Below are 13,230 nucleotides of genomic sequence, written 5' to 3'. Positions count from 1 at the left end.
CCCACATTCTCATTAGTTATTCCATCCACCTGGACTTCTGGGGAACATTCCAGTGCTGCCAACCTAACAGTCAAAGAAACACACCTACCTCAACCATCCAGATGTATTGGAATAAAGAAAAAAACAAAAGTAGTTGTTTAGATATAAAGAAAAAATAAAAAGCCAACATCTAATAAACAAATAAAAACAACAAATTCATAATGTCACTAAGATGACAACTTCAATTAAAATGAAGAAACAGGAAAAGACAGTGGAAGCAAGTGATCAAAATAAAGAGCTAGGAAGTCTCTTCAAGGAAGAGCAGGTTATATATATATATATATATATATATATATATATATATATTTCAAAGAGCTCAGGAAATCATAAACAAGAGCAAGAAAAAAATAGACAATACCCTAAAAGAATTCAGGAAAACAATACAAGAGAAAAATGACAAAACAAATAGACAATTAGAAATCATATAAAAACAGCAGTTAGAAATCCAGAAGATTAACACTGAAATCACATAGATAGATAACACATTGGAAGAACAAAAAGTAGTACAAAATTGGCTGAAGAATCCATTAGTCTGCCAGAAGACAAGTCCCTTGACACCAGTTTGTATGAGGAAAAAAAGAAAGAAGAAAACCCAAGAGTTGTATAGAATGATATCAAGACAAATTACCTATGTGTGATTGGATTTCTAGAACAGGAGGAGGAAAAATTAAAATTAAAAAAAAAAAGAAAAAAGAAAATTGTCAAAGACTTGCTAATAGGAAATTTCCTCAATATATAAAGGATGAAAAGACAGCCATTCCAGAAGCTCAATGAACCCCATACAAGATAGATCCCAGGAGAAAGTCACAAAGATATCTAATAATCAAAATTTCCAAAATTAACAAAAAGGAAGAATATTGAGAACAGCTCAAGAAAAATGAAATATTATGTAAAAGTTGAACAAATAAGACTAATTCTGATTTCTCCATAGAAACTGCAGGCAACAAGGCAATGGGATGACATATGCAAAATCTTAAAAGAAAAATATTGCCAACCAACAATTATATATTCAATAAAACTATCCCTCAAATATGATGATGAAATTAGGACATTGCCACACAAACTGAAATTAAGGGAATTATGAAAACAAGGATAACCTTACAAAAAAAAAAAAAAAAAAAAACCTAAAGGGACTTCTTCAAATGAAAAATCTAACACTGAAGTACAACAACCTAAGATTAAGACACATGACCCTACCACCCAGAAATCAACCCAGAAAAAGAATTCTCAAAACTAAATAAGTTTACATATCTTAAAATAGAGAACCAGAGGTGTCAATCAGTAAATGACAACTATAAAGCAAACAGTGAGAATAAATAGTATAATTACAGAACTTCCAAATGGAGAGGAAATCAGGAAGGTATCAATACAAAACAAATTTTTCCCCAATTAGGAAGATGGAAATTTACTACAGGTAACCACAAAGAAAATTAATAAATCTTTTAAACAAATTAAGAAAGAAGAAAATCATAAGGACTTAAACACCAAATCAGCAACAATGAAGTAAAGGAAAAAAAAAAAAACTAATACCAAATGAATTCATCACAGAAAAATATTCAGAACAAAGAAATCATCAACATCACAATGAAAAACACAAAAGAATGACAGCAGTAAATTCATATCTATAAGTAACTACAAGGAATTTGAATGGATTAAATGCGGTCAAGAAAAAGAAAGTAGTAAAATGGATAAGAAGACAAAATCTGTCAATATACTGCCTACAAGAGATGCATCTTAGACATAAAGATAAAAATAATTTTAAAAATCAAGCTAATCACAACCAGTAAAAAGCAGGAGTGGCGATAATAGTATCTTATAAAATAGACTTCAAGGGAAAAACTAGCATAAGGGACAAAGAAGGGCATAATATGATGAGAAAAGGATCAATTGACCAAGAGGACATAACCATAATAAATATCTGCACACCCAAGGAAAGTGCCCCAAAACACATAAATTGAACCTTAACAGACTTTGAAAGAGAAATAGAAAACTAAAAATAATAGTTAGACTTTAATACTCCAATTTTGAAGGACAGAACAACTAGAAAGAAATTCAACAAAGATACAGATCTCAACACAATCAACCAACTTGATCTCATAGACATATACAGAACACTCCATTAATGAAAACACAATGCACATTCTTCTTTAGTGCACATGGATGATTCTCCAGAATAGACCATATACTATCCCACAAAATAAGTCTCAATAAATCTAAAAACATCAAAATTCTATAGAGCATTTTCTCAGATCACAATACTAATGAAATTGTTGTTGTTGTTATGTGCCATCGAGTTGGACCCAACTCATAGCAACCCCTCCTTGGGTTTCCGAGGCAGTATCACTATGGAAGTAGATTGCCCCATCTTCCTTCCGACTAATAAAATTAGTAATTAATAATTGGAAGACAAGGGGGTAAAATGACATATGGAAATTGCATAACAACTGGTCAAAAACCACCAGGTAACAGAAGAAATGCCCTGCTGGAGGCACTCACTCGGCCATGCCAAGAGATTTAGAAGACAGCTACCTGGCCAACTGACTGGAAGAGATCCATATCTGTACCCATTCCAAAGAAAAGTGATTCCCAAAAAATGTAGACTTTATCTAATAATATCATTAACATCATATACAAGTAAAATCTTGAAGATTATTCAAAAATGGTTGCAGCAGTATATTGACAGAACACTTCCAGAAATGCAAGCTGGTTTTAGGAGAGGATGAGGAATGAGGGATATTACTGCTGATGTCAGATGGATTTTGGCTCAAAGCAAAGAGTACCAAAAAGATGTTTACTTGTGTTGCATTGACTATGCAAAAGCATTTGATTGTGTGGATCACAACAGATTATAGGTAACATTGAGAAGAATGGGAATTCCAGAACACTTGATTGTACTCATGAGGAACCTGTACATAGACCAGGGGGATGTCAGTTGAACAGATCAAGGGGGCCACTGCATGGTTTAATATCAAGAAGGGAATGTTTCAGGGTTGTATCCTTTCAACATACTTATTCAATCTGTATGGTGAGCAGATAATCTGAGAAGCTGGATAATATAGAGAAGAATGTGGCATCAGGATTGGAGGAAGAATCATTAACAACTGGCGAAACAACTTTGCTTGCTGAAAGTGAGGATCACTTGAGGCACTTACCAATGAAGACTGAAGAATACAGTCTGCAGTATGGATTACATCCCAATAGAAAGAAAACAAAAATTCTCACAATTGGACCTATAAGCAGCACCATGATAAATGGAGAAAAGATTGAAATTGTCAGAGACTTCACACTACTTGGTTCTGCAATCGACACCAATGGAAACAGCAGTCAGGACATCAGAGTACATATGTTGTTATATGCCATCAAGTCAGACCCAACTCATATCAACCCCTCCTTGGGTTTCTGAGGCAGTATCACTATGGAAGTAGATTTCCCAACCTTCCTTCCAAGGACTGGCTTGGAACTGCCAAGTGGTGTGTTTGAACTACCAGCCTTCTGGTTAGCAGTCAAGTGCCTTAGGCATTACACTATCAGGGATCCTATCAGATGATGTATAGTACTGGGCAAATCGGCTGCAAATGACCTATTTCAAGTGCTGAAGAGCAAAGGTGTCTCCTTGAAGACTAAGGTGCACCTAACCCAAGCCATGGTATTTTTAATCACCTCACATGCATGTGAGAGCTGGACAATGAATAAGGAAGACCAAAGAAGAGTTAATGCTTTTGAGCTGTGGTGGTGACAAAGAATGCTGATAGTACCATGGACTGCTAAAAGATCTAACAAATTTGTCCTAGAGGAAGTGCACCCAGAATGCTCCTTGGAAGCAAGAATGACCAGGCTTTGTCTCACCTACTTTAGTTATGTTGTCAGATGGGACCATTCCCTTGACAAGGATGTAATGTTTGTTAAGGTGGAGGGTGAATGAAGGAGGGAAGGCTCTCAACAAGATGGATTGGCACAGTGGCTGCAGCAATGGGTTCACGTGTGGGTTACATCTCATCTTCCTTAGTGGCTGGTGGGTTTGAACTACCAGCCTTCTGGTTAGTAGTCAAGTGCCTTAGGCACTACACTATCAGAGCTCCTTATTAGTCATTAGAGAGATCCAAATCAAAACAACAGTGAGATATATTATTATAATATGTAATAGCAAAGTTCAACAAGTTAGAAAACAACAAATGCTGGCCAGGCTGCAGAGAGATTAGAACTCTCACACACTCCTGGTGGGACTGCAAAATGATACAACCATTGTGAAAAATTGTGTGGTGTGTCTTTAAAAAACAAAAATAGAAATATCATTTGATCCAGCAATTCATTACTAGGAATATATCCTAAAGAGGTGAGACACAGAACATGAACAGACTTATGCACATCCATGTTCATCACAGCACAATTCACTATAGCAAAAAGATGGAAAAAGCCTAAGTGCTCATCAACAGATGATTGGGTAACCAAATTACAGTACATTCACACAATGAAATACTATGCAACATTAAAGAATAATGAAGAATACATGATACATCTCACAACATGGATGAATTTAGAGGACATTATGCTGAGTGAAATAAGTCAATCACAGAAGGACAAATATTGTATGAGCCTACTATAATAAAAATCAAGGAAAGTTTTTCAGGGAAGGGAACTCACTTTGTTGGTTACTGGGGACAAGAAGAAAGGGGAGGAAAACCCTTGGACTATTTGGAGGTCACATGTTGATTTAGGTGAGGGGAGGAATGGTATGGAAAGTGTCTGGGACAAGCATAGTGATATTGTGGACAGAAAAGACACTGAAATATACACAAAAAATATAGATAACAGAGGTAAATACTATTACATGCAAAATACTGAAGTATCCCTAGCACCAAATACCAAGCTATGGATGAATGCATAGACAGGTGAGAAGAGAAAATGGGTGTAGGTGAAGAGGAATACACCCTAGACCAAGAATAGATTTGGGTGAAGGTAATCTTAATTATGTACGTGTGCTACAAAATTAGCCACATACATTACAGAAGCAACAGAAGACAGGGTTGGAGTAACTTCTCAGAGACAATCAAATATCTTATGAGAGAGAATTATGGGGCTTGGGGGTTCAAGACCATAGTCTTGGGGAAAGTCATGCTCAATTGCCACATATAGTTCATAGAAATTTTGTTCTACAACATACTTTGGTAAGTAGCAACCGGGGTCTTAAAAGCTTTCAAGTGGCTTGTGGAACCCCCAAGACTATGGCCCCAGGTTACCTTTCAGGCCTAGAAATGGACTCACTTTCATGGATTAGCTCTCAGTCCAACAGTAGAAAGACCTATATACAGAACACCTACTCCACATGGGTGTATTCACTCCCTCTAGGGATATGCAACTGTTGGCTCAATCAGACATGAGACACCAGAGGGTTAGCATTCACATAGAGGGAAAGTTGGACAGACAGGAATGCATAGATAAGAAAGGCACAGGGACAGTGTGGTCACAGGGAGGAAAGGGAAGGAGAGTTATTTATGGTTGGGACTATAATCCAGGCAGTGAAATCAGATATGCTTGAACTGTTGAATGTAAAACAAATTTCCTGTGTAAATTTGCACCCAAAGCACAATTACCAAAAATAAATTAATTATTAATTAAATTTCCCTTGTGAACAGGAACTAGACACAGATATCCTCTATCACCGCTTCTACTCAACAATCTATTAGAAGTTCTAGCCAAGGCAATAAGGCAAGAAAGAAAAATAAAAGGCATAAAAATTGGCAAATAAGAAGTAAAATTATTTCTATTTATAGATGGTGGTATACTGCCTAGGGTTTTGACTGCTAACCAGAAGTTTGATGGCTCAAATCCACCCGTCACTCCACAGAAGAAAGATAGGGCAATCTATTTCCTTAAAGACTTACCACCTCAGAAACCCAATCGGAATCAACTCGATGGCAGTGAGTTGAAAGAGTCAGCAATGTAGCAGGATACAAGGTCAACATACAAAAATCAGTTAGATTCCTCTACATAAACAAAGAGATCTCTGCAAAGGAAATAAGGAAAACAATACCATTTATAATCACTACCAAAAAGATAAAATACTTAGGAATAAATCTTACCAAGGACACAAAAGACCCATACAAAGAAAACTATAAACCACTATTACAAGAAACTATAAGAGATCTACATAAATGGGAAAATATGGTATGTTCATGGGTGTTGTTGTTGTTGTTACGTGCCATTGAGTCAGACCCGACTCATAGCAACCCGTTTGGGTTCCCAAGGTGGTATCACTACGGAACTAGATTGCCCAACCTTCCTTCCAAGGAGTAGTTGGTGGGTTTGAACCGCCAGCCTTCCTGTTAGCAGTCAAGTGCCTATTGTGAAAATTTCAATACTACTGAAATCAATCTATAGATTGAATGTAATCCCAGTCCAGATTTCATCAACATTCCTTAAGGACATGGAAAAACCTATCACTAAATTTATATGGACAGGAAAGGGAACAAAGATAAGCAAAGCACTTCTGAAGAGAGTGAACCAAGTAGGAGGTTTCACACTCCCCAATCTCAAAACCTACTACACAGCCATGGTAGTCAAAACAGCCATCTATTGGTACAATGCAGACACTTAGACTAGTGGAATATAATTAGGAATTAAAAAATATATTTATACACCTATGGACAGCTGATCTTCAACAAAAAGGTGAATCCTATAAAATGGGGAATAAATAGTGTCTTTAACAAACTGTGCTGGCAACACTGGATACCATTTGCATAAAAATGAAAAAAAAATTAATACCTCACATCATACACAATAATTAACTCAAAAAGGATCAAAGTCCTAAACAAACAACTTGAGGGTATGTCAATGGACCTATGTGTTGAGGACCAAGGTTTCCAAGAAGTCATCAAGTTCAATTGGCACAGCACAGTATGCAAAAGCATGTTTCACATCCCACTTTGGTGTGTAGTAAATGGAGTTTTAAAAGTTTGCTAACAGTCATCTAAGATGCAACTCTTTGTCTCTCTCAGAGCAAAAGAGTGAAGAAATTCAAAGACCTATAGAAACAATTAGGAGCTCTGGTAGTGTACTGCCTAAGGCACTGGACTGATAACCAGAAGGCTGGTTTCAAACCCACCAGACACTCCTTGGAAGGAAGGTTGGGCAATCTACTTCCATAATGATACCACCTTGAAAACCCATGGAGGGGTCACTATAAGTCGGGTCTAACTCAACGACCCATAACAACAGCAACATGGAAACAATTAGTCCAAGGGGCTAGTGGACCATGAGAACATCAGCTTATGTGGTCCTCAGACCAGAAGAACTAGATGGTGGCCAGCTACCAATACCAAAGATTCAAAAAGGGATGAAAATTGGAGATCCTGGATAGAATAGGAGAATAATGTGGAACAAAATTCAAAAGCATAAAAAGACCAGGCTTACTGGTCTCATAGTGACTGGGAAATGCCCTAAGACTATAGTGCTTAGTCACCCTTTGGCCTGGAATTAAAGTTACCCACGTGGCTCAACTTTCAGCCAAAGTGCCTAAGGGATTTGACTGCTAACCAGAAGGCTGGCAGTTCAAACTCACCAATCACTCGTTGGACAGAAGACTGGGAAATCTACTTCCATAGAGATACCAACTCAGAAACCCAAGGAAGGGTCACTATGAGTTGGAACCAACTTGATGCCCATGAGTTTGGCTTGGTCTTTAGTTCAGAAGATGAAAAATTACACCGGGAAGGTATGGACTACTTACAATCAAGCATAAAAGATCAAAAGAGCTGCATTTGTGCTGGGATAAAACTCACAAGGCAGAAATATATAGGAAAGAGTGACACAGGGAAATCATAACCATAGGGAGGAAACGGGAAGAGTGCTTTACATTTTGGGGATCGCAATCAATGTTATGAAACAAAATGCGTATCAGACATTGAACGGAAAACAAATTTTCTCTGTAAACTTTCATCCAAAAGACAATGAAACTTTTTAAAGTTATAGTAAAAAAGAAAAATAATTCAAAACAGACAAGATCTAAATATGAAAATTCCAATAATAAAACTAATAGGAAAAATGTAAGAGAATATTTCCATGATTCTTTGTTGGGGTAGAAATTCTTGAATAAATCACTCATTAAGAATAAATTTAACAATATGACTCCAAAATGTAATAACTTCTTTTAGCAAAATTTGTTTACTTGTGTAAACTTAACAAAAGTGTAACTGAGTGGAAAAGAAAATATTTACAGCAACAAGGGATAAATATCTGTTTTATACAATAAATTTCTGCATTAAGATAAGAAAAGAAAAAAGAAATACCTAATAGAAAAATTTACATAAGGACAAATTAAAAAGTTTTACAAATATAGAATTCCTCAAATTCATTAGTTATCAGATATCACAAATTAAAATGAACTATATTATTTTATGTCAATCAGAAAAAGTTAGGATAAATTAGAAAGTTAGATAATACTAAGCAGTAGCAAGAACATGACTGAATATGAACTTTGTGAACTTCTAGTAATGGAGAGACTTTGGAAGGCAAAATGGCAAAACCTGATGAAAGTAGGAATGTACATACATACCTTACCTACCTTAATCATCTCACTCCTCTGTGTGGGAGCTTTTACATAGGAAAATAAGTAGGCATGTACAATACAATGATGCTTATCAAAATGTTGCATATGGTACCAAAATTAGAAACTTCCTAGATGTCATTACTAGAGTAATGTAGGGTAGGATTTTCATAAAATATTGTGGAATGTATCAAATAAAATAATGTAAAAAATTTACAAATATCAAAATTATTAGATCTTTTAAAAATGTAATTGACATAAAAATGACCAGGTTTACTGGTCTGATGAAGACTAGTAGAATCCCTGAGACTATGGCCTTTAGACATTCTTCAAGCTAAGAATCGAACTTAACCCCCTTGACTCAACTGGCAACAAAACAATAGACAGGCCTATAAGGTAAAGAGTAATATCAGAAGAATATTCCCTCATTAGAACAATCAAGCATATGAGATTAAGAGGACAGCATTTGCCCAGGCTTAGAGCTAGGAAGGAGGGAGGGAATGGAAAGGAACAACAAAAGGAATAGGTAGGCATAGGGAGGAAGGGAAAAAAAATGCTGTTACAGTGTAGAGATTGAAGTAAATGTCACAAAACAGAGTATGTATGGATTGTTGAATAGAAACTCAATTTGCTCTATAAACTTTCACCCAAATCACTATATATATATATATACACCCCAAAAATCAAACTCACCGCCATTGAGTAGATTTTGACTCATAACGACTCCTCCTTGAGTTTCCGAGGCAGTATCACTACAGAAGTAGATTGCTGATCTTCCTTCCTTCAGAGGAGTGGCTGGTGAGTTTGAACCACCATCCTTCTGGTTAGTAGTCAAATGCCTTAGGCACTATACCACCAAAGCACCATATATATATATATATATATATATATATATATATATATATATATAAATTGGCATTTTATAACATACAACCATTTGTATAAATTAAAAAGACACACTTGCTAACTATGTGTTTGTTTGTCTCTTACACCTATCTAAATACACGTATTACATGCTCTAGAGTGGATTTCAAGGAGCCCTGTTGACATAACAGCTAAGTGCTTGGCTGTTAACTAAAAGGTTGATGATTTGAATCCACCCAGTGACTCTGTAGAAGAAAGACATGGTGATCTGGTACCATAAAGACTACAGTATACAAACCCCTGTGGGGCAGTTCTACTCTGTCACATGAGGTCACAAAGAGATGGAATTGACTGAATGGCACTCAACAACAACATATTAGATACCTATGGAAGGTAGAAAAATAAGAATGACGATGGGCAATGAAAGGGAAAAAGGTAATGCAAAACAAAAGAAGTTTCATGGGCTAATAATGGCAGTAAATTATGCACTGAAGAGTATAGTTAACCCGATTTTCAATATCTGAGTTACACAAAAAATATATTTTATAAAATAAAAATAAATGGATATAGTGAAGAGAAGAAATAAACCAGTCAAGGGAAAAATAAATGAGAAGGGGGGGAGAAAGGAGAAAAAGAAATGAAGAAAGATAAATTAATAAAAAGTTGTGTAGTACTTTTAGATAAGAATTTCAGAAGCAAATAGGAGCCATTTGAAGTTCTAGGCTGCAGTTGACTTCTTCTACAGTTTGCACTATACACTAGCTCTTTGTCAGTCTTTAGCATCTGTTGTACCATGAGGAAAATGTCAGGAAATATCAGTACCTCAAACTAAAGAGAGTATCCATGTTGGTTTTGTTTCTTGCTTTGTTATTAGATAATGGATGAAAGTGGTCATGTAAGAAATCTAGAATATTTTTCCATTAGGGGCAAAATTACTTGAGAACTTTTATGCCCAATCAAGACTCCAAGAATAGTAGTATCTTGCCCTTCCTGAGAAATTGACCTCACACTCTCTGCAAAGTGTTGCACCATCTCAGATAACTCCTAAGTATCTTCTCAGTGCATCAAATTCCTTTTGAAAAGAGGTGTGAGGGCATTTCAAAAGGTACTAATTAGGTAAGATGCATACCACACAGAAATCGTTTCATTAAGGTAACATGAAAATGCTACTATTGGCCCCTTTTATGTCTTATTAACAGTATAAAATCATTAAGATGGCTTACTTGGGCAGCCACTGGCTCTGCTTGACTCTCTGTCACCCATTAATTCATTAATTATGAAGCCATTCTTAAAAGAGCAGTGTGACAAGGCTGGTTGAAGTGAATAGAAACACACAACTGTCATTTCCTTTAAAAAAAAAAAAAATAGTTCTCAATCTCTTCTCTCTGAAACTTTGATAGTGCCTGGATAAAAGATATTCAAGAGCCACAATTTCTGAGAAAGTTAATGATACCATTAAAACCAGGAAGAGATAAAGTGTGTGTTGAAAAAGCCAGGACAGGGAAGATGGCTCATGCCCAGTGAAAAAATCGTGAACTCATTGCTTGCTTGGGAGGTCATCTGTGAAAAAGAAATTCAGTATTCATCTGGACACTTAAATCTTAAAATAATATGGAAGAAAAATTCATAGACTTGAAAATGAAGAGTAGAGTAACAGATGCTAGACTAGAGAGAGAAAGTGGGAAGTTAGCAATAACACTGTCTGTATTTGCAACATAAAGAAAACATCACTGGAAAATCTCAGTAGATTAAGTGCAGAGAGTCATTAAGAACCACATTTTACACCTGTAATTGTGTTGATTTTTCTTTTTGTTCAAGAGAATCTTTCATCAGTACATGTCAGAAAATCTGAGGCCATTTCATGTATTGGCCATCTATGTACTATACTCTTAGGTATCTAGAAGGAAAGGATTCTATTAATCTAGCCATGCATTTTAGAGGAATGTACATGAAACTGATCAAGAGTCATCTTAGTAGCTTCTCTAAGGCAGAAAGAATGTATTTGAAGAGCAGGTAATCAGGCATAGTCATCTAAATATTATTCTTCAGAGTAAAAGTAAACCCTTACAGAAGCCAACTTCATGGGTCAAGACACTATTGTCTCTTTCTAATTCTTCTTTTCAGAAAAATATTCTAAATATTGGGAAAGGAAAGGAAGTGATTAAAAAAAAAAAAAAAGGGGGGGGGAGATTTCTTGCCTACGCACTTGGGTAGTAGAATTCAGAGCCCTGTGCCATATTATAAGGAACTCTGGTGGTGGAGTGGGTAAGGCTGCTAACCAGAAGTTCAGTGGTTCACACCCACTAGCTGCTTCATGGGAGAAAGATGGGGAAATCTCCTTGTGTAAAGATTTACAGCCTTGCAAATCCAGTGGGGGTTGCTATGTGTCAGAATCAGCTCAATAGCAGTTGGATTAGTCTTTTTGGTTTGGTGCTCTATTATGATAAATAAATTCAAAGAAACCCAATACTAGAGCAAATCCAAACAATAAAATTTTACTTTAGAAAACCAAACTTTCATTACAGTGCAGTATATTCTTCCACTTACTGAAAAGCACAGCCTTAGTCCTTCCTGGTCTTTGCACATTTCATTATAATAATTGATTTTGTCTTCTTGAGCTGCTCTTTGAAATCTTCTGTTTAGCTCTTTTATCTTGTCATTTCTTCCATTTGCTTTAGCTACTCTCCATTCAAGAGCACTTTTCAGAGTCTCTTCTGACATCCATTTTGGTCATTTCTTTCTTTCCTCTTTTTAATGACCTTTTGCTTTCTTCATGTTCTTGGTGTCATCCCACAATTCCTTTGGTTTTTGGTCACTAGTGTTCAATGCATCAAATATATTTTTTTAGATGGTCCTTAAATTCAGGTGGGATATAATCCAGGTCATATTTTGTCTCTCATGGGCTTGTTTTAATTGTTTTCATCTTCAACTTGAACTTGCATGTGGGCAGTTGATGGTCTATTCCACAGTTAGCTCCTAGTCTACTTTTGGCTGAAGATATTGAGCTTCTCCATCACCTCTTTCCACAGATAGAGTCAATCTGATTCCTGTGTATTCCATCTGGTAAAGTCCACATATATAGACATCATTCATGTTGTTGAAAAAGTGTATTTGCAATGAATGTCATTGGTCTTGCAAAATTCTATCATGTGATCTCCACATTCATTTCTATCACCAAGGCCTTATTTTCTAACTACTGGTAATTCTTCCTGGTTTCCAACTTTTATATTCCAATCACCAGTAATAATCAATACAACTTGATTGCATGTTTGGTCAATTTCAGATTGCAGAAGTTGATAAAAGTATTCAATTTCCTCATCTCTGGTTTAGACCTGGAGTATGAAAACCAAAAGGGAAGCACATTCTTGGCATTTCTCAAGGTGAAAGAACTGAAAAAAAAAAAAAAAAAAAAAAAACCTCAAGCCCCAAGTTGCAATATTGAAAGAGTCTGTGGGCCAAATATTGAATGATGCAGGAAACATCAAAAGAAGATGGAAAAAATACAGTCATTGTACCAAAAACAATTATTCTATGTTCATCCATTTTAGGATGTGACATACAATCAAGAACCAATGGTATTGAAGGATGAAGTTGAGGCTGCACTGAAGGAATTGGTGAAAAACAAGGTTCCAGGAATTGACAGAATACTCATTGAGATGTTTCAACAGATAGTACACTGGAGGCACTTACTCATTTATGCCAAGAAATTTGGAAGACAGACAAGAAGAGATCCATATTTGTACCCTTTCCAAAGAAAGGTAATCCCTCAGAATGTAGAAATTATC

The sequence above is a fragment of the Orycteropus afer genome, unplaced genomic scaffold (genome assembly GCF_000298275.1).
Source record: "Orycteropus afer afer isolate SDZICR_OR568_19922 unplaced genomic scaffold, OryAfe1.0 scaffold00163, whole genome shotgun sequence".
In the NCBI taxonomy this organism is placed as follows: Eukaryota; Metazoa; Chordata; class Mammalia; order Tubulidentata; family Orycteropodidae; genus Orycteropus; species Orycteropus afer.
This window is presented reverse-complemented; position numbering follows the sequence as displayed.